Raw genomic sequence first — 19,835 nt, 5'->3', positions numbered from 1 at the left:
AAAACACAAACATGTCTTTCACCCAGAGTCCATTTTCTTTCAACTCAGGGCTTTTACACATTCTGAGATATAACGCAACAGGAGATGGGTTTTGGATGTCTGCTGTGATGTGGTAATCAGTCTCCATTGTCTCCGCAATCACAGGAGATTAACGTTCAGTCTTCTGCGTTTCATCTTTTCCTTTCAAGTGTCCCTGTCTGAAGTAGGCCTTGACATCTTTTTAGGCGCAACATTTCATGTTCTATCGGCACTAGTCGGCCGAGTATAATCCACATGAGAATTTTCCATAAAGTGCTTACTTTACATTCTGAGCCATCTTTGGATCAGCGTCTTTGCTTGTATGTATTTTTAAAAAAACACGTGTTCCTTAAATAGTTCAATATGCCTTTAAGTAAGTCGGTGCTGCAATCCACTGTCGTGACAAAGGTAAGTAGTTGAGAGGAGTGATGTGCTTCAGAAGGCCTAACAAGACAGAGCTTGAGAATATGATGTGCACAGCAGGATGCAGAGAATGTGAAATTGTTCTCACCTGACATGATTAGGTCATTAAAGCTTTTCCATCACTGAATCTAGGAGTGTGACACAGCATTCTCATCGCATCTAGCTAACATGGGAACGTTGAGGTCAAGCTCAACAGTTCAAGTGACCGCAACATACCTCAACATGAAATTTTCATTTCCCATTCTCTCAGTTCCTTCGCCTCCGTCGCATCTGTTCCGATGATGCTACATTCAAAAACAGTTCCTCTGACATGTCCTCCTTCTTCCTTAACCGAGGTTTTCCACCCACGGTCGTTGACAGGGCCCTCAACCGTGTCCGGCCCATCTCCCGCGCATCCGCCCTCACTCCTTCTCCTCCCTCCCAGAAACATGATAGGGTCCCCCTTGTCCTCACTTATCACCCCACCAGCCTCCGCATTCAAAGGATCATCCTCCGCCATTTCCGCCAACTCCAGCATGATGCCACTACCAAACACATCTTCCCTTCACCCCCCTTATCGGCATTCCGTAGGGATCGCTCCCTCCGGGACACCCTGGTCCACTCCTCCATCACCCCCTACTCCTCAACCCCCTCCTATGGCACAACCCCTTGCCCAAGCATAAGATGCAACACCTGCCCCTTCACTTCCTCTCTCCTCACCGTCCAAGGACCCAAACACTCCTTTCAAGTGAAGCAGCATTTCACTTGCATTTCCCCCAACTTAGTCTACTGCATTCGTTGCTCCCAATGTGGTCTCCTCTACATTGGAGAGACCAAACGTAAACTGGGCGACCGCTTTGCAGAACACCTGCGGTCTGTCCGCAAGAATGACCCAAACCTCCCTGTCGCTTGCCATTTTAACACTCCACCCTGCTCTCTTGCCCACATGTCTGTCCTTGGCTTGCTGCATTGTTCCAGTGAAGCCCAACGCAAACTGGAGGAACAACACCTCATCTTCCGACTAGGGACTTTACAGCCTTCCGGACTGAATATTGAATTCAACAACTTTAGGTCGTGAGTCCCCTCCCCCATCCCCACCCCCTTTCTGTTTCCCCCTTCTCTTTTTTTTTTCCCAATAAATTATAAAGATTTTCCTTTTCCCACCTATTTCCATTATATAAAATAAAAAAAAACCCACTAGAGCTATACCTTGAGTGCCCTACCATCCATTCTTAATTAGCACATTCGTTTAGATAATATCACCAACTTTATCTTTAACACCTATGTGTTCTATTGTACTATTGTTGTTGACATCTTTTGATATTCTGCTTCTATCACTGCTTGTTTGTCGCTACAACCACACCAACCCCCTCCACCTCTCTGTCTCTCTATCTCTCCGCCCCCCACACACACACCTTAAACCAGCTTATATTTCAGCTCTTTCCTGGACTCGAACTCAAGTTCTGTCGAAGGGTCATGAGGACTCGAAACGTCAACTCTTTTCTTCTCCGCCGATGCTGCCAGACCTGCTGAGTTTTTCCAGGTAATTCTGTTTTTGTTATGAAATTAGCATCGCTGAGCTCACCGAGGGTTTATGTGATGGGCAAATAGCAGAACGTAAGACTCAGTGCAGCTTTCCTACGAGCCCCCAGTAACCGCGTGGGTGCAACGCAGACCACTCCAAAGTTGCTAATAGTAGCTTTGAGCGCCAGGACAAAAATGGGGAGCTGTGCAGATTTTCACTTGGTGAGTCGATAATGATGAAGGCAGACAGGAGCACACAGGAGCTCAGAGTGTGGGCTGGGAGATTGAACACTCTCATGGCTGACGGAGAGTTCATGGAGATCAAGAAAAGATTACATGTCTCCCTGTGCACCTACATCTCTCTTTCAACACTACGTCTTTACCTTTCTACAGTGCAGACAAGACTGGCGATTACACGAAACTCCATCTTACTCAGCCAGGAGTGAACATCACTTGAATCTGCAAAGCATGTCTAAGAGGTGCCTGGCACAAGCACACTTTACATTGAGGGTGTTGCTTCACTGATGTTGGGAATGAGCTGAGAACCGACACTCCCCGTTATGAGTTGGTGGCTGCACATGACATCGATCTGAGTCACACGATACGACATCTGCAATAAGTGGTGGGAGAACACGCTGTGAGACCTGATTGACCATTTCCCAGTTCAGGATACAGAGGGGCATACATAAGAGATGTGGAATGGGTGCAATTCTATTTATCCTATTGGAAGTTATGTACATCTGGTGAACACCAGTTTTTAGTATTTCTTGATCTTCCTAGCCCTACCGCTACATCTTGGTGTATCCCTGGTGGAGGTGGAGGCAGCCTGCCGACTGCTAGGCCTTGTTGTCTGTGATGACTTTGGTAGGTGTCCTCTGGTGGGCTGAGAACTGGAAAGCCCCGGCCTGCTTTGGGTGCCCTGCTGTGGGTTAGGTGCACCCTCCTCGGCCTGTGGAGCTGGAGGTGAGGGGGGGTGGGGTCACAGACAGAGGGGATTGGGACCGACTGGACGCTCTCAGGAGTCACCTGGGCGGATAGCCTCGATTGGTGTCAAGAAAGTGACCCAGAAAGATGTCGCTAACTTGGGAGCTGCAGCTTTCTTCCTTTGGGGCCCTTTTGGGGTGGGGGGGGGGGGTCACCTCTCTGTTGCAGCAGGTCCTGAGCTGCAGTCATTGAGAAAGCTGTGCATGGGTGCGGTTTAAATATGACGCCGGCTGTGATGATCCACTTAGGTCATAGTGAGACGGACGAATCTCAGGTGCTCCCTGTTGATGCCTATTTAATGAAGAGAGGAGTGTACAATTGGGCACGCTTAGTCTGCACAGCGGAAAATCCCACCCATAAGATCATCGCTACCAAACTGTTTGCCGGCTTTTTGAAGGAGCTCTCCAATTAGTCCCTCTCCCCCATCCTTTCCCCATAGCCCTCTAAATTTTTCCTTGTCAAGTTTATATCCAATTCCCTTCCAAACTTATGTTTAAACCACCACCCATCAACGTTTCAGGCTGTGTGTTCCAAATCTTGACTAAATCTCCTCAACTTCTCCTTCGTCCGTTTGCCATTTATCTAGGACCATAGTTTGTTCACTCTCACTGGAGAGTGTTAGGATTTGTATAAATCCGATCTGCCCCCTTATACTTGTGACAGCGAGATCATCTTGAGATGTAAGTTGAAGGAAAACCAATTGTAAGGCACCCAAGGTGAACCTGCAGCCCCGGCCGATTTACTAAGCAACTGCCTATTATGCAGCTGGGTTGCCTTAGAATAGTCTGTAGTGTGAAGCCCCTTTAAGGTGTGCTACAGGGGTTTCTGCAGCTTGAACATGTGACTTGCTGAAGTATGGACACGGGTGGGACATGCTGAAAGAGCGATAAGATTGAGGGTTTTGTACGAGGCAGCAGGAAATGTGTAATGGGTTGTCAGGCAACATTTTGTGGCATGTGTATTGGGCCAGCAAAGTGATACACACCTGCTGTTCAGTAGCAGCTTGCTGGAGGTTTCCCATTTTCTTCATCTGCTCCCAAGACCTTTGAGTCCTATATGTAGCCTTGCCCATGGCCAGTGCTTGTGGGTACACTACACTATTATACTCTGGGGAAGGTGGTCTGGATTGCCAAACAAGACAATCACCCTCACGCCCACCTAATGAAGCATTACTTCCAGTTTGCCATCTGTTAAATAGAAGGTTTAATGCTTGGTCACATACCCCATTTCCTGTCTCTGCTCTTTCTTGGGGATCTGCTGGTTTCTGCCAACCACATTGTTTTTTGTTTCCATCAGGAGACTTTCCTCATCCTTCAAAAGTTTTGTTCGCCCATCCCCCGCCCATTCCCCACCATCCCCCACCCACCCCCACCCCACCACCCACCGCACCCCCCAATCCCATAGAGTTTTCAAAGCCTGAAATAGATTTTGCCCTTATACAGACATTTACCTTTAAGCATCTAAGTGTCAGCTTGGCTCAGTTCTGACTCTTTCCTCTGAGTCAGAACGTCATCTGCTCAAGTCCAGTCCAGAATCACAGCGTGTAATCTACGCTGACACTTCTGTGCAGCACTCTGGGAGTGCTGCATTGTTGGAGGTACCATATTTCAGACGAGCTGTTTATTGAGGCCCTATTCACCACTGCCCAAGTGAAACTAGAAGATCCCATGGCACTATTCAAAAAAAATAATACCGCTAGAACTGATTACCTGATCACTTATTTTACTACCGAGTGTGGGATCTTGCTATGCTCAAATTGGCTGCCAGGTTGTGTGCTCGGTGCTGCACCATGTTGCGAGTTTATCACTAAGTCATCAGGTAAGTTAATACTTTCTAAATACAATATACAATAATGATCTGACTGACTCTGAGTTTTCACATACAGCAGCCCAACATCCCTGGGAAATGATCCTCCTGCAGTGCCAACCTTCTTCTCAAAAGTGCACACCCTGCTTCACCAGCTATCATTTCCAGTTTCTGGGCTTGGAAGTCTTGTGACTCAGCGAGTAGCACCCCTGCCATTGAGCCAAAAAGCTCTGGGTTCAATTCCTAAACCAGGACTTGACCATGGAAGGATGCTCATGATCTGGTTCAACAGGATGATAATCAGCCTGCTGTTCCTTCCCACACTTCCCCACTATTCCCGAGAGGAGATAAAAAAGTGTGTGTGATGATCTGAAATAAACAACCCTGAGCTTCATGGATAGGAATCTGCCCTTTGGTGCAATGCACCCACAAATATGATTAATGCAATGGCTTCGGAAGGGCTAAATCTTTAAGATAAACATTAGAATAAAATGTGACTTCATCACCTGAGGTTCAATTGTAATCATCTCTCAGCTGTCAAAGTTAGTCTGCCTCTTTCTGCTGATATCTTTAAGACAGCTGAAAACTGATTAGATTGTTACATTAGCCCCTGGACAGGGATTTGAATCGTTCTGACTCTGCCATCAATAACTGTGCTGGATGTTGATTTTCCTTACTCGAATAAACAGGTAGAGAGTTGCCATGTAAATCCTAACCCCCTGAATTTTGCTTTGAAATGCACTCTCGTTCTGGTTCTAACCGAGAAGCCATGTTTGAATGCCAATCCAATAATTTCTCATTGACAGAGCTAAATGCTTCAAAAAAACAATTCATATTATGCCAATTTTATTCTTTAATTGTAAATTAACCACTTGACCTTTATTAATACACATAATTTCAACTTGAGACAATTACATTTTTTCATCATTATGTCAGTGGGGTATCCATACTAAGCTAATGCATGAGTCTCACAGAGCCTGGAGCACTCCAATATAATCCCAATGGATGTGCCTCTGTCTGGGTAAGAAAACTTAGCAAGAAAAGGTTACATAAAGCGACACCACAATTCCCAGTCAGAATGGAGATAATTGGGTAATTTTCCCACCAATCAGGCTTATTTTAATTAACTGGAATTGAATTCTACAAACATAGACCAACATTTTATCAGTGACAATCGGCCCAAAATCCAGGGACAACCCTGCCTCAGCCACTTGTGAGACTCTGAATCGCATTTTTCATCTGTCCACCAATCAATTAGCTGTCATCAGCGCTACCATCTGATTAAGGCCCTTTCATGCTTGGTGGGCACCGCAGGGACTGGGGTGCTTTATTGACCCCTTTAATCACATTTTGGTTTAAAGTTTTAAGTTTCCTTTAAATTTTGTCTTTAGTTGTACAGCTGACCTGAATTAGGGGCTGTGCTTGATTTGTCCTCATTTTGTTGATTTGGTTTAATTGGTTTAACCTGAAAGATTCCGATTAAGGCCAGCCAGCATGTCTCAGCGGTGCCACCGGCAATGGTGGCTGCTGCCGGGACTGCACCTGGAAGAGGAGGACGCCATGGATGGACGGTGTCCTTCCAGCCAGCTATGTGGGGTTTGAGGGTGCTGGAGCCAGTCAGGCAGGCCCCCCCGCGAAGGATTGCAGGGGAGGTTGGTGAGGGAAGGGTGGGGGGGGTGGTGCTTGCTGCCAGGGGGAAGCTCTATGGGCCACAGAGAGTATGAATAGGAAAGCCCATCCTCCCCCTCCCCCCCCTCCACCCCCAGAAACCACAGGGAAGCTGCCTGGGTTCATTGGGGAGGGTGGGTGAAGGGGTTGGATTCTCCCCACACAGCGTAGGGCCCACCTGCCATTGGTAAAATGCTGGAGGTGGCATTAAGAGGCCCTCCATTGGCCATTTAAGTGGTTCAATTGTGCTCCAGGTGGAAGAGCCATCCCTTCCCCCACCCCCTGGTTAATTGGCTGGCTGGCAGGAGGAAAGCGGGAAGGCAATGGACATCCCACCATTTTACAGCGCCCTCCCCACCCCCCTGTCCCTAGCCCACCCCTTTGAGTTCCATTTGCTGTATTACGCAGAGACTGTAAATAGGCTTTGCTGAGTTAACCGACTGCTGTAGTGCACTGTTTGAATAGAGTCTGTTTGCTGTTGGCTAAGCAAATGGACTTTGTTTGCTATAAGTCTCGCCATAGGTCCAGCCCTGCCTCTTAACTCATTGGCCATCAGAGTGATGTCAATACTCACTTGGGTAAGAAAATGGTCTCTGGCACAGTTACACACAGAGCTCTTGGAAATCTAACCTATAAGTATAATACATCCACTGGTTCCCCTTTATTCACAGCACATGTGACTCATCTGTTGTGTCTGCTGATTCATGAATGACAGCTTTGACATAATAGCTTGGATATGCTGTAAGTAGCAAAGCAAAGGTACCCACTGCTGACCTTAAAGAAAGCCTCGCTGGGAGATCTAGCGATCTCTGTGCAGAGAACTTTACCTCCATTCATCATCCATTGGATTGTAGCGTTCCCAGTGTGGAGCTGCAGTGATGTCATCAAGCTGACCAAGCAGCCAATCACATTAAATAATTCCCACAGACAGCCAACTGGGAAATGAAAGGCATTAAAATCAAATCACTTTTAAAAAATTTTAGAGGGAGAAAAAAATAAAGATAGAGACACACGCATAGGTTGAATGTTGAAAAATTAAATTCAAGGCCCAGACCTTAGGGAAACATAACTGATGTAGAAGAAACCTTTTACAGGAACTTCTAACAATAAGTGACCAATCCCGTGGATAAGTTAAATGTTTTTTTATTTGTAGAAACCTGTTTTCACCATGTTTGTGTTCTGAATGTTGTTTTTACTGCCCTCATTAATAAGGAAAATCACTGTGGTAGAAAATGTGAAGCAATGATTTGAACATACAAACATATGATTTAGGGGCAGGAGTAGACCACTCGGCCCCCTTGAGCCTGTTCCGCCATTCAATACGATCATGGCTGACCTGATTGTAACCTCAGTCCCACATTCCCACCGGCCCCCGATAACCTTTCACCCCCTGGTTAATGGAGAATCTATCCACCTCTGCCTTAAAAATATTCAAAGGCTCTGTTTCCACCGCCTTTTGAGGAAGAGAGTTCCAAAGACTCCTTTACCCTCTGAGAGAAAAAAATTCTCCTCATCTCTGTCTCACATGGGTGACCCCTTATTTTTAAACAGTGACCCCTCGTTCTAGATTCTCCCACAAGAGGAAACGTCCTCCCCACATCCACCTGTCAGAACCCTCAGGATCTTAAAGATTTCAATTAAGTCGCCTTTTATCTTTCTAAGTTCGAGTGGATACAAGCCTAACCTGTCCAGTCTTTCCCCTTAAGACAACCCACCCATTCCTGGTATTAGCCTAGTAAACCTTCTCTGAACTGCTTCCAATGCATTTACTCATAGACCTGTAGTATCATAGATGTTTACAGCACAGAAAGAGGCCATTTATCCCATCGTGTCCACACCAGTAAACAAGGATCTCACTACCCTAATCCCATTTTCCAGTGCTTGACCCATAGCCCTGGAGGCTATGGCAATGCAAATGAATATATGAATATTTAAATGCTTCTTAAATGTTACAAGAGTTTCTGACTCAACCACCCCTTCAGGCAGTGAGTTCCAGGCTCCCACCACCTTCTGGGTGAAAATATTTCACCTCAACCCCCCGCTTAGCCTTCTACCTCTTACCTTAAATCGATGCCCCCCTGGTTATTCATCCCTCTTCTAATGGAAAAATTGCCTTTTCATCCACCCTATCTATGCCTCTCATAATCTTATACATCTCTATCAGGTCCCCTCTCAACCTTCTTTAAATAAGGAAACCAATACTGTACATTGTACACCAGATGTGTTCTCACCAGTGCCTTGTATAACGGAAGCATAACCTCCCTACTTTTGCCATCAATTTCCCTCACAATAAATGATAACATTCTATTAGCTTTTCTAATTACCTGCTGACTAACCTTTTTTTTCATTCATTTACAGGATGTGGGCATCGCTGGCTGGGCCAGCATTTTATTGCTCATTCCTAATTGCCCTTGAGAAGGTGGTGGTGAGCTGCCTTCTTGTACCACTGCCGTCCATGTGGCATAGGTACACCCACAGTGCTGTTAGGAAGGGAGTTCCAGGGTTTTGACCCAGTGACAGTGAAGGAACGGCCGATATATTTCCAAGTCAGGCTGGTGAGTGGCTTGGAGGGGAACTTCCATGTGGTGGTGTTCCCATTTATCTGCTGCCCTTGTCCTTCTAGATGTTAGTGGTTGTGGGTTTAGAAGGTGTTGTCTAAGGAGCCTTGGTGAGTTCCTGCAGTGCATCTTGTAGATGGTACACACTGCTGCTATTGTGCATCGGTGGTGGAGGGAGTGAATGTTTCTGGATGTGATGCCAATCAAATGGGCTGCTTTGTCCTGGATTTTGTGATTCATGCACTAGGATACCCAGATCCCTCTGAATCTTAGAGCTTTGCAATCTCTCACCATTTAGATAATAAGCTTCCTGTTTGTTCTTCCTGCCAAAATGCACAATTTCACATTTGCCCACATTATACCCCATTTGCCAGATCTTTGCCTACTCACTTAACCTGTCTATGTCACTTTGCCGCCTCCTTACGCCCTCTTCACAATTTGCTTTCCTTCTTATCTTTGTGTCGTTAGCAAACTTTGGTCCCTTCATCCAAGTCATTTATATAAATTGTAAGCAGTTAAGGCCCCAGCACTGACCCCTGTGGCAGATCACTCCTCACATCCTGCCAACCAGAAAAAGACACATTTATACCAACTCTCTGCTTTCTGTTTGCTCACCAATCTTCTATTCATGCCAATATGTTACCACCTACACCATGAGTTTTTATTTTCTGCAATAACCTTTATCAAATATCTTCTGGAAACCTATAAGTATAATACATCCACTGGTTCCCCTTTATTCACAGCACATGTGACTCATCTTTCGTGTCTGCTGATTCATGAATGACAGCTTTGACATAATAGCTTGGATAATTAGCAAAGCAAAGGTACCCACTGCTGACCTTAAAGAAAGCCTCGCTGGGAGATCTAGCGATCTCTGTGCAGAGAACTTTACCTCCATTCATCATGCAGTGGATTGTAGCTTTCCCAGTGTGCAGCTGCAGTGATGTCATCAAGCTGTCCAAGCAGCCAATCACATTAAATGATTTCCACAGACAGCCAACCGTGAAATGAAAGGCATTAAAATCAAATCACTTTTAAAAAATTTTAGAGGGAGAAAAAAATAAAGATCGAGACACATGCATAGGTTGAAGGTTGAAACTAAAATCTTCTGAAAAACTTGCTTTCAAAGAAGTATCATTTTTTTAAAAAATGAAAACTTGTGAAGGGGAGATGCAGTAAATGCCTGATTTGCCAGTGATGCCCACATTCTAAAAATGAATACAGTTAAAAAAATCTTGCAAGTTATCCCAGCTTGACCCCTCCCATCAAGTTGGAGCAGTACGCCTTCACTGATCACATTCAGGTCGTGACCCTGGGGCCCGGGGCATGGGTACGCCCAAATTAAGAAGTCTCCTCCTGCACCCCCATCCCCTCCCCCCCTCCACCCCTCCACCCCTCGCCCCGTTATATTGTTGACAAGTACAGGTGGATAGAGGCTCCGCCCTTGCACCGCAAACCTGGAAACCCGCAGAGAAGGGCAGGATCCAATCCAGTTGTTCTTGCCCAGGTTTGTCGCTATTCGATTAGACTGTCAACAGAATTACAATAACCTCACAATTCTGGGCCCCTGCATCCAAAACTCTCAGCTTCTGCAATGTTCGGACACCCGTGGACTTCAGTTACCCTCTAAGTCCTCGGTACTAACCTCTGCCTGTGCCTCCCTACCTAACCCTCTTTCTGTAAATCCGACCTTTTGATCAAGTTTTGGCCATCTCTCTGAGTTCCTCCATACATCGCCCAAAGCCATATTCTGTTTGATTGTTCTCCCGTGAAGTGCCTTTGGGAATTTTATTTCTTCATTCTTTCATGGGGCTTGGGCGGCGCTAGCAAGGCCAGTATTTGTTGCCCACCCCTAATTGCCCTTGAACTGAGTGGCTTGCTAGGCCATTTCAGAGGGCAGTTAAGAGTCAACCACATTGCTGTGGGTCTGGAGTCACATGTAGGCCAGACCAGGTGAGGACAGCAGATTTCCTTCCCTAAAGGACATTAGTGAACCAGATGGGATTTTTTTCACAAGAATCACAAAATCACAGAATTGTTACCTTGCAGAAGGAGGCCATTCAGCCCATTGTGTCTGTACCAGCTCTCCGAAAGAGGAATTCACTTAGTGTCATTCTCCTGCCTTTTCCCAGTAACCTTTCATGGTCACCATTATTGAAACTAGCTTTATATTCTAGATTTGTTAATTGAATTTAAATTCCACCGGCTGCTGTAGTAGAATTTGAACCCATGTCCCCCAGAGCATTAACCTGGGCCTCTGGATTACAAGGGATAAAAGCTGAAGCATTTATAGATTTGTAGCCATCTTCAGCCAGAAGTGCCAAGTGGATGATCCATCTCGGCCTCCTCTGGAGGTCCCCAGCATCGCAGATGCCAGTCTTCAGCCAATTCGATTCACTCCACATGGTATCAAGAAACAGCTGAAGGCACTGGATACTGCAAAGGCTGTGGGCCCTGACAATATTCCAGCAATTGTACTGAAGACTTGTGTTCCAGAACTTGCCGCGCCCCTAGCCAAGCTGTTCCAGTGCAGCTACAACACTGGCATCTACTCGGCTATGTGGAAAACTGCTCCGGTATATCCTGCCTACAAAAAGCAGGATAAATCCAACCTGGCCCATTGCTGCCTCATCAGTCTACTCTCGATCATCAGTAAAGTAATGGAAAGTGTTATCGGCAGTGATATTAAACAGCACATGCTCAGCAATAACCTGCTCACTGATACTCAGCTCCTGACCTCATTACAAGCCTTGGTTCAAACATGGAGAAAAGAGCTGAACTCCTGAGGTGAGGTGAGAGTTAATGACCTTGACATCAAGGCAGCATTTGACCGAGTGTGGCATTAAGAAGCCCTGGCAAAACTGAAGTCAATGGGAATCAGGGGGAAAACTCTCCGCTGGTTGGAGTCATACTTAGCACAAATGAAGGTGGCTCTGGTTGTTGGAGGTCAGTAACGTCATCTCCAGGACATCACTGCAGGAGTTCTTCAATGTAGTGTCCTAGGCCCAACCAGCTTCAGCTGCTTCATCAATGACCTTCCTTCCATCATAAGGTCAGAAGTGGGGATGTTCGCTGATGGTTGCACAATGTTCAGCACCATTCATGACTCCTCCGATACTGAAGCAGTCCATGTTCAAATGCAGCAAGACCTGGACAATATCCAGGCTTGGGTTGATAAATGGCAAGTAACATTCACACCACACAAGTGCCAGGCAATGCCCATCACAAGAAAGAATCTAACCATCTCTCTTTGATGTTCAATGGCATTACCATTGCTGAATCCCCCACTATCAACATCCTGGGGTTACCATTGACCAGAAACTGAATTGGACTAGCCACATAAATATTGTGGCTACAAGAGTGGGTCAGAGGCTGGGAATTCTGCAACTCACCTCTTGACTCCTCAATATCCACCATCTACAAGGCATAAGTCAAGAGTGTGATAGAATACGCTGCAGTTGCCTGGATGAGTGCAGCTCTAACAACACTCAAGGAGCTCAACACTATCCGGGTCAAAGCAGCCCCGCTTGATTGGCATCCCATCTGCCACCTTAAACATTCACTCCCTCCACCACCAAAGCACAGTAGCAGCAGTGTGTACCATCTGCAAGATGCAGTGCAGGAACTCACCCAGGCTCCTTAGACAGCATCTTCCAGACCCACGACCTCTACCATCTAGAAGGACAAGGGCAGCAGATAGATGGGAACACCACCATCTGGAAGTTCCCCCCCAAGTCACTCACCACCCTGACTTGGAAATATATCGCCGTTCCTTCACTGTCACTGGGTCAAACTCCCTCCCGAACAGCACTGTGGGTGCACCTACACCACATGGACTGCAGCGGTTCAAGAAGGCAGCTCATCGCCACCTTCTCAAGGGCAACTAGGGATGGACAATAAATGCTGGCCCAGCCAGCGACAGCCCACATCCCATGGATGGATATAAAAAAATTATTGGCCCATTGAAATTACCACAATGCTGTTTCTCCAATTTTACCACGTTAAAGATGTTATATAAATGCAAGTTGTTGGTATTGTTGTTGTTTTTGTTTTTAAAACACAGGCAAATTCAAAGAATCACACTTTGTGTTGATTAGCTTGAAAATATGTCAGAAAGGTGTGAGCTGTCCAACCCTACTCATATTGTCAGTGCTCCTCAAAACCGAGTGAATCCTGCAGTGTGAACAAGTCTGTTAGCTTTCAGATATCGTTCACTGAATTGCGCAAGATGACAAAACCTAGTACAAATGCAAAGTACTGTGGATGTGGGAAATCTGAAACAAAAACAGAAAATGCTGGAAATACTCAGCAGGTCTGGCAGCATCTGTGGATAATAAGTGCATTAGCGCATCAAACCAATGCAAGGGCATCAACCTTAAACAGTTAGATAAAAGCAAAATACTGCGGATGCTGGAAATCTAGAACAAAAACAAAAGCACCTGGAAAAACTCAGCAGGTCTGGCAGCATCTGCGGGGAGGGACACAGCTGATGTTCCAAGTCTGTATGACCCTTCATCAGAACTAAGACATATAGAAATGAGACCTTAAACTGTAATGTCGGCTGGGATTTTCAGACCTGCCAGTGGCCGGCATTGTCCCAGGTGGGGTGGGAAAATTTTGGCCGCTCTCCAAATCTGCCCGCCCTGCCCCGCCCCCAACGATGCTCCCCCTGCTGGCAGATTCGGAAAATCCCACCCGTTATTTCTCCCTTTACAGATGCTGCCAGACCTGCTGAGTATTTCCAGCGCTTTCAAGCCTAATTGTATGGGCCACAGTAGACTCATTCAACCAAAATAAAGGACTTTTAAAATATTAATGCATCCCTAAGCATTTCCCAGTGCTAGAAATGACGCTAAGCCAGAGACATAGGAGAGGTAATCAAAATCTTGGTTAATGACATAGGGTTTAAGGAGGGTCTTCAAAGTGAGAGGTGGAGAGGCAAAGAGGTTTAGGGAGGGGTAAACCTGATATGTTGAACTCTGCCGTTGCATGGTAACAAAACGGGTTACTTTGAGTGACATGTCTGGTTGGAAATCCAAAATCCAGGAAAATCTGGAATCCAGCACTGTCTTGGTCCCAGGGTTGCTGGTTTTGGGGATTTGTACCTGTGGGTGGATTATTAAAGTCCAAGTAATATAATCTCATGTTTTGACCTGCTCTTCAGAGACCGTCAGGAAGGTTTTGAAATATAGCTGTGCCAAGATGGACAGTAGAATTATGAATGACAACATTCAATGCTTAAAATTCTTCTGTTGTATTACAGTTAACTGTTTTGTTTAGACTATGTACATTATTGAGGATATTATATTCTTCGGTGTGTTCAAACAGTAATTATATATTCCTTCACATATGTGACGATCAGTCAGAATGATTGTGTAGGTTGGTGACTCAGATATTGAGCCTTCAACATGACATGTCAATCCTGTGTGAGAATAAATCTGTTCAATCCTATTGGTCAGGTTTACACAGCTGGATTTGCAATTGTTGGCACCCATTACCTCCTCTTCTGAACTAACAGAAATATTAATGGAGCTAAGTAGTCAATATGGATTTTTCACAACACCATGTTGTAATAAATTCAAATATTAACCTTACCTCATGAGATCATAGGATCATAAGAAATGGTAGCCATTTGACCCATTGAGCCAGCTCCACCATCCATGGCTAAAAGATTGTGGTCCTAACTCCACTGTCCTGCCTGCCCTTGACTTGTCAATCAAAAATATAACTCAACCTTGAGTATATTCAATAACCCAGCCCCCGGGTTCTCTGCGGAAGAGAGTTTCAAGGACTAATGAACCTCTGAGTGAAAAAAAAGCCTCCTCATCTCCATCTTAAATGGGAGACTGCTTATTTTTAAACTGTGCCCCCCTAGCTCTAGATTCCCCCATGAGAGGAAACATCTTCTCAGCATCTACCCTGTCAGGTCCCCTTAGAATCTTATACGTTTCAATCAGATCATCTCTTATTCTTCTAAACTCCAATGAGTGTAGGCCCAATCTGCTCAATCTTTCCTCATTAGAATACTCCATCACCCCAGGAATCAGCCTAGTGAACATTCTTCAAACAGCTCCCAATGCAAGTGTATCCATCCTTAATTAAGGAAACCAGAACTGTACACAGTGCTCTAGGTGTGGTCTCATCAATGACCCACACAGTTGTAGCAAAATGTCTCTACTTTAATATTCTATCCCCCTTGCAATAAAGGTCAACATTCCATTTGCCTTTCTAATTACTTGCTGTGCCTGCACGATAATTTTTTGTGATTCATGTACAAGGACACCCAGATCCCTCTGTTCTGCAGCATTCTTTAGTCTCTCTCCCTTTTAATAATTCTGTTTTTCTATTCCTCCTGCCAAAGTGGACAATCTCACATTTTTCTCACATTATATGCCATCTGCCAATTTTTTGCTCACTCACTTGATCTATATCTCTTTTCAGACTCTTTGTATCCTCCTCAAAACTTGCTTTTCTACCTATCTTTGTATCATCAGCGAATTTGGCTATAATATAGTCTGTGCCTTCATCCAAGTCACTAATATAGATTGTAGATAATTGAGGCCCCAGCACTGATCCCTGTGGTACTCCACTAGAACAGCTTGCCAACCTGAAAATGACCCATTTATCCCTTCTCTCTATTTCCTGTTAGTTAGCCAATCCTCTATCCATACTAATATTACCCGCTACACCATGAGCCCTTATATTGTGCAGTAATCTTTTACATGGCACCTCATTGAATGCCTTTTCAAAATTCAAATGCACCACATCTACTCGTTCCTCTTTATCTACCCTGTTTGTTACACCCTCAAAGAACTTTAATAAATATGTCAAACACAATTTCTTATGCACAAACCCATACTTATTCTGCCTAATTGTATTATGTTTTCCTAAATGTCCTTAATAATGGATTCTAACATTTTCCCAATGACCAATGTTAAACTAACCAGCCTAGCTGCTTTCTGTCTCCCTCCTTTCGTGAATAGTGGTGTCATATTTGCAGTTTTCCAATTCACTTGGATCTCTCCAGAATCTAGGGAATTAGGAAGATTACAACCAGTGCATCCACTATCTCTACAGCCACTCCCTTTAAGACTCAATGATGCAGGCCATCAGGTCCATGGGACCTGTCAGCTTTCAGTCCCATTCTCCTTGCTAGTACTTTTTCTCTAGCAATCGTAATTATTTTAAGTTTCTCCCTTCTTTTTGCCTCTTGATTTTCTACCATTCTTGGTTTGCTTTCTGTGTCTTCTACTGTGAAAACAAATATGAAACACTTGCTCAAGACTCTGCCATTTCCTTGTTTCCTATTATTAATTTCCCAGTCTCATCCACAAAGGGACCAACGATTACTTTAGCTACTCTCTTCCTTTATATATACTTCATACTGTATAAATAATGTCATTTTTCAAATAAACCACACAATATAAAAAGCACAATTTTTGGTTCACAATTCTCTTTACAGTGAGTAAATATGAAGGGTAAAGGGGACAGGACTAAAGATTTAATGCCAGTATTGGAAAAGCTCTTGGTAAGCTACAGTTCGTATTGTGTTTAAAATTAACAAGTCACACACAATTGCTGCTGTCTTGCTCATAAACTGTTTAGTCAGACACAAGCGAGATGCATGTTTGCTTTGTTATTAGAGAGGCATGGGAAGCCAGTTAGAGTCCGGAGTACCACTCTTCACCCCTTTCCTACATCCCTCAGGTCTACTGTTGGAGGCCCAATAAGAAAGGTGCATAATTTCTGTACTTTTGCCCTAAGGATTCATATGAAGCTAGTTCCATTGGGGGCATGGGGGTCCCCTGTTTTATATTATACTGTAGTCAGAATATGGTATTCTCATCAATGTAAAAGTGCCTAAATCCCTTTAGATTAATTGAACTTTCTGCTTATCTGAAAATCTGAAGGAGAAGATAACATACTGTATGGGTTGGTATTTTTGTTATAAAGTACTCACCCTTCGATGTGTTCTAGGTGGCTAGTTTTTAATTATCATCTGTATTTCCAAAGTAGTCTATCTGTCAGCCGGGATGACATCCACTAAAAATAAATGGTTACCACAGAGGTTAATTTTGTACTTGTGAAGGTGAGAAACAGGGCTGCTCAGTAATGGAACATTTTTGCAGTTTTTGTATTTAATATATAACCCTTTCCACTTAGCCTTAGTAATGTGGTTTCACCTCAACCTTACTCATCCTCTTATGGTATTGTGATGTTTGTAGGGCCCACCCCATTCATTTTGGGATTTCTCTGAATGAGACACAATCGACGCAGAGTTATGAGCAGTTTTGTTTTGGATCTTGTGCCCGCTAGGATGTAGTCGAGACTTTTCCAAGTTCAGTTTGCGTGGGAAGCTTCAACTATCAACTGGGTTGAGTTTAAATCGGTCCCAAAAAAAATGACAGGGCAATGGGGGGAAATTGATATGGTGAGCATTGATGGGGCTGAGAGATGGGGAGGAAGTGAAATTTGACTTCCTTGTTAGGGCCATACAGCCGATAACAAATTGACGGCCTGTTTTACACACCATTGAAGCCAATGCGAAAGAAAATTGGCCAAGGTGTGACATGGGCTGCCGATTCACTGCCACCTATTTCACACTACCTCCGAACACCAATCTCACCACCAATTTACATTGGTAAGGCACCCACCTAATCCAATAATGCGTCCAATTTATTGATGAGAAATAAAGCAGCCTTTGGCATGAGTGCAAATGTTCTATTTCTGCATCAATTGAGTGCACTTCAGAAATCCAAGGGAAAACCAAGACATAATCTAGAAAGAGAGCAAGTCTTATCAACGGCTGTCAGTGAATACTCAGGGAATCCCCTTAATACTGTCATGATCAGACCAGTATGAGGAAGTGGTTTCACTGGATCCATGCCAAGACAATGTGGATCATCTGAGTACATTTCGAAAAATTGGATGGGTACCCTTACAGGACCCAATTTGATCCACTCAACATTCTGATATCTATTTCCACTTTCGCCAAGAAATCAGTGATGGAACATTTTTCTCATTTTTGTCTCTAATGTAAAACTCTCCCCAAACTGTTCCAGTAATGGCTACATCCCAACCTCAGAATATCATTTTCTGCAGATTCATAAAAATCTACCTGTTATATTCTATTCATCGGTGGAATAGATGTCTCCAACATGCAAAGTAAATCCACAAAGCTTGCTTGCTTTGTTAACATGGCACTTGAAGATGAAGAAAATGAAATGGAGAAGTGCTTTCGACAGTAAATATTCAAATGTGAAGTAACAGGATTATCATCTCTGAAGCCTATCCAAGGCCATAATTATAGCTGAAAGCACTAATTGAGCTTCATACCTTGGAAACATGATCATCAAGAGCATGCTAATGACCCTTTACATAGTTTTAATTGCAATCATGTTTTAAAGTTAGAACTTTGCTAATTTCAAAGAAACACAGATACGTTTGCTCTTAAAAATTATTTTCTGGATAACCATTGCAATGGAACAAGTTGACATTCTGAATATATTGCTTTATCTTAATCCAAGAAAAAGTTGGAAAATCTTAAATGGCATGATGCAGAAATAGTGCAACGGACTCTTTAAAAGGTTATGCGTAGAATTAGGTTGAAATTATTATGCGTTTCATTGTTAAGACTCTTATCACATTACTGACTGTGCTCATGAATTATCCTTAAGACACCAAACCTTTGCCTTTAGGCTTAATTGAAGAGTGCGACTTATAACATCGAAGGCTACATCATTTTCCCTTCCACTAATGTTCAGAAGGAAAGAATGTGTATTCACTGTAAAATTAGAATGAGTCCAGTGCCATTGGCTTCTTAATTAAAGTCGACTTCCAAAGTCGAGTTTACCCAGTTGAATTCATTGCGTGAGTGGAATCTGACAAGGAAGCCTGAAGGAATAACATCGACAGACTTATTAGTAACCACAGAAACGAAGCATTAATTAGGGAACGTGTGATTCCCACCTTCCAACTAATTTCCAGGAATGTGAACAATATGCAAAAAAGCTGCCTGTCTTATAATAAATCATAATTACAGCTAACATTACACTGACACTAATGGTCCTGGGGCAACAAAGCGGAATGCTGGCTAATTCATATTAATGTCGAACGAAGCAGCTAAATAACACTGTAAGATTCTACAAGGAAATATGTTGACATATTTAACCATCATCAACAGCACAATGAAGCTTTCCAATCTGTATTTGCTAAGAATATGCATGAAGGTCTTTAGCTGAAGATATTTTTTTCCCCTATTGATACCAAACCTTCAAAAATCAAATGGAGCATCAGTGTAAAATGTTTCGACATTGCAATTATCAAATTGTAGAATCTTCTGATGAACAATGAAAAGGAAATGTAGGAGAGGTTACTTTTGAGGTTGAATGCATCCACCAGTGGACCAATGGAAGTGTTTTTCATTATTATCCTTTCATGGGATACGGTGTTACTGACAAAGCCAGCATTTATTGTCCATCCCTCATAGCCCTTGAACTGAACAATTCAGAATCAATGACCTTGTTGTGGGTCTGGAGTCACAGGCCAGACTGGTGATAAGGACAGCAGATTTCCTTCCCTCAAGGACATCAGTGAACCAGATGGGTTTTTATGACAAAAAATGATAGTTTCATGGTCACCATTACAGAGATGAGCTTTATAATCCAGATTTATTAATTGAATTTAAATTCCACCAGCTGCCGTGTTGGGAGTAGAGCTCATTCCCCCCACTCCCTGCATATTAACCTGGGTCTCTGGATGACAAGTCCAGTGACATCACCAATATTCCACTATCTGCCCCCAGTCTTAGGGAATGCAAATTAATCTGGGGTATAAAAGGGGGGCGGGGGAGGTGGGGTGTTGGAGGGAGGGGGA

The sequence above is a fragment of the Carcharodon carcharias genome, chromosome 15 (genome assembly GCF_017639515.1).
Source record: "Carcharodon carcharias isolate sCarCar2 chromosome 15, sCarCar2.pri, whole genome shotgun sequence".
NCBI classification, from domain to species: Eukaryota; Metazoa; Chordata; class Chondrichthyes; order Lamniformes; family Lamnidae; genus Carcharodon; species Carcharodon carcharias.
This window is presented reverse-complemented; position numbering follows the sequence as displayed.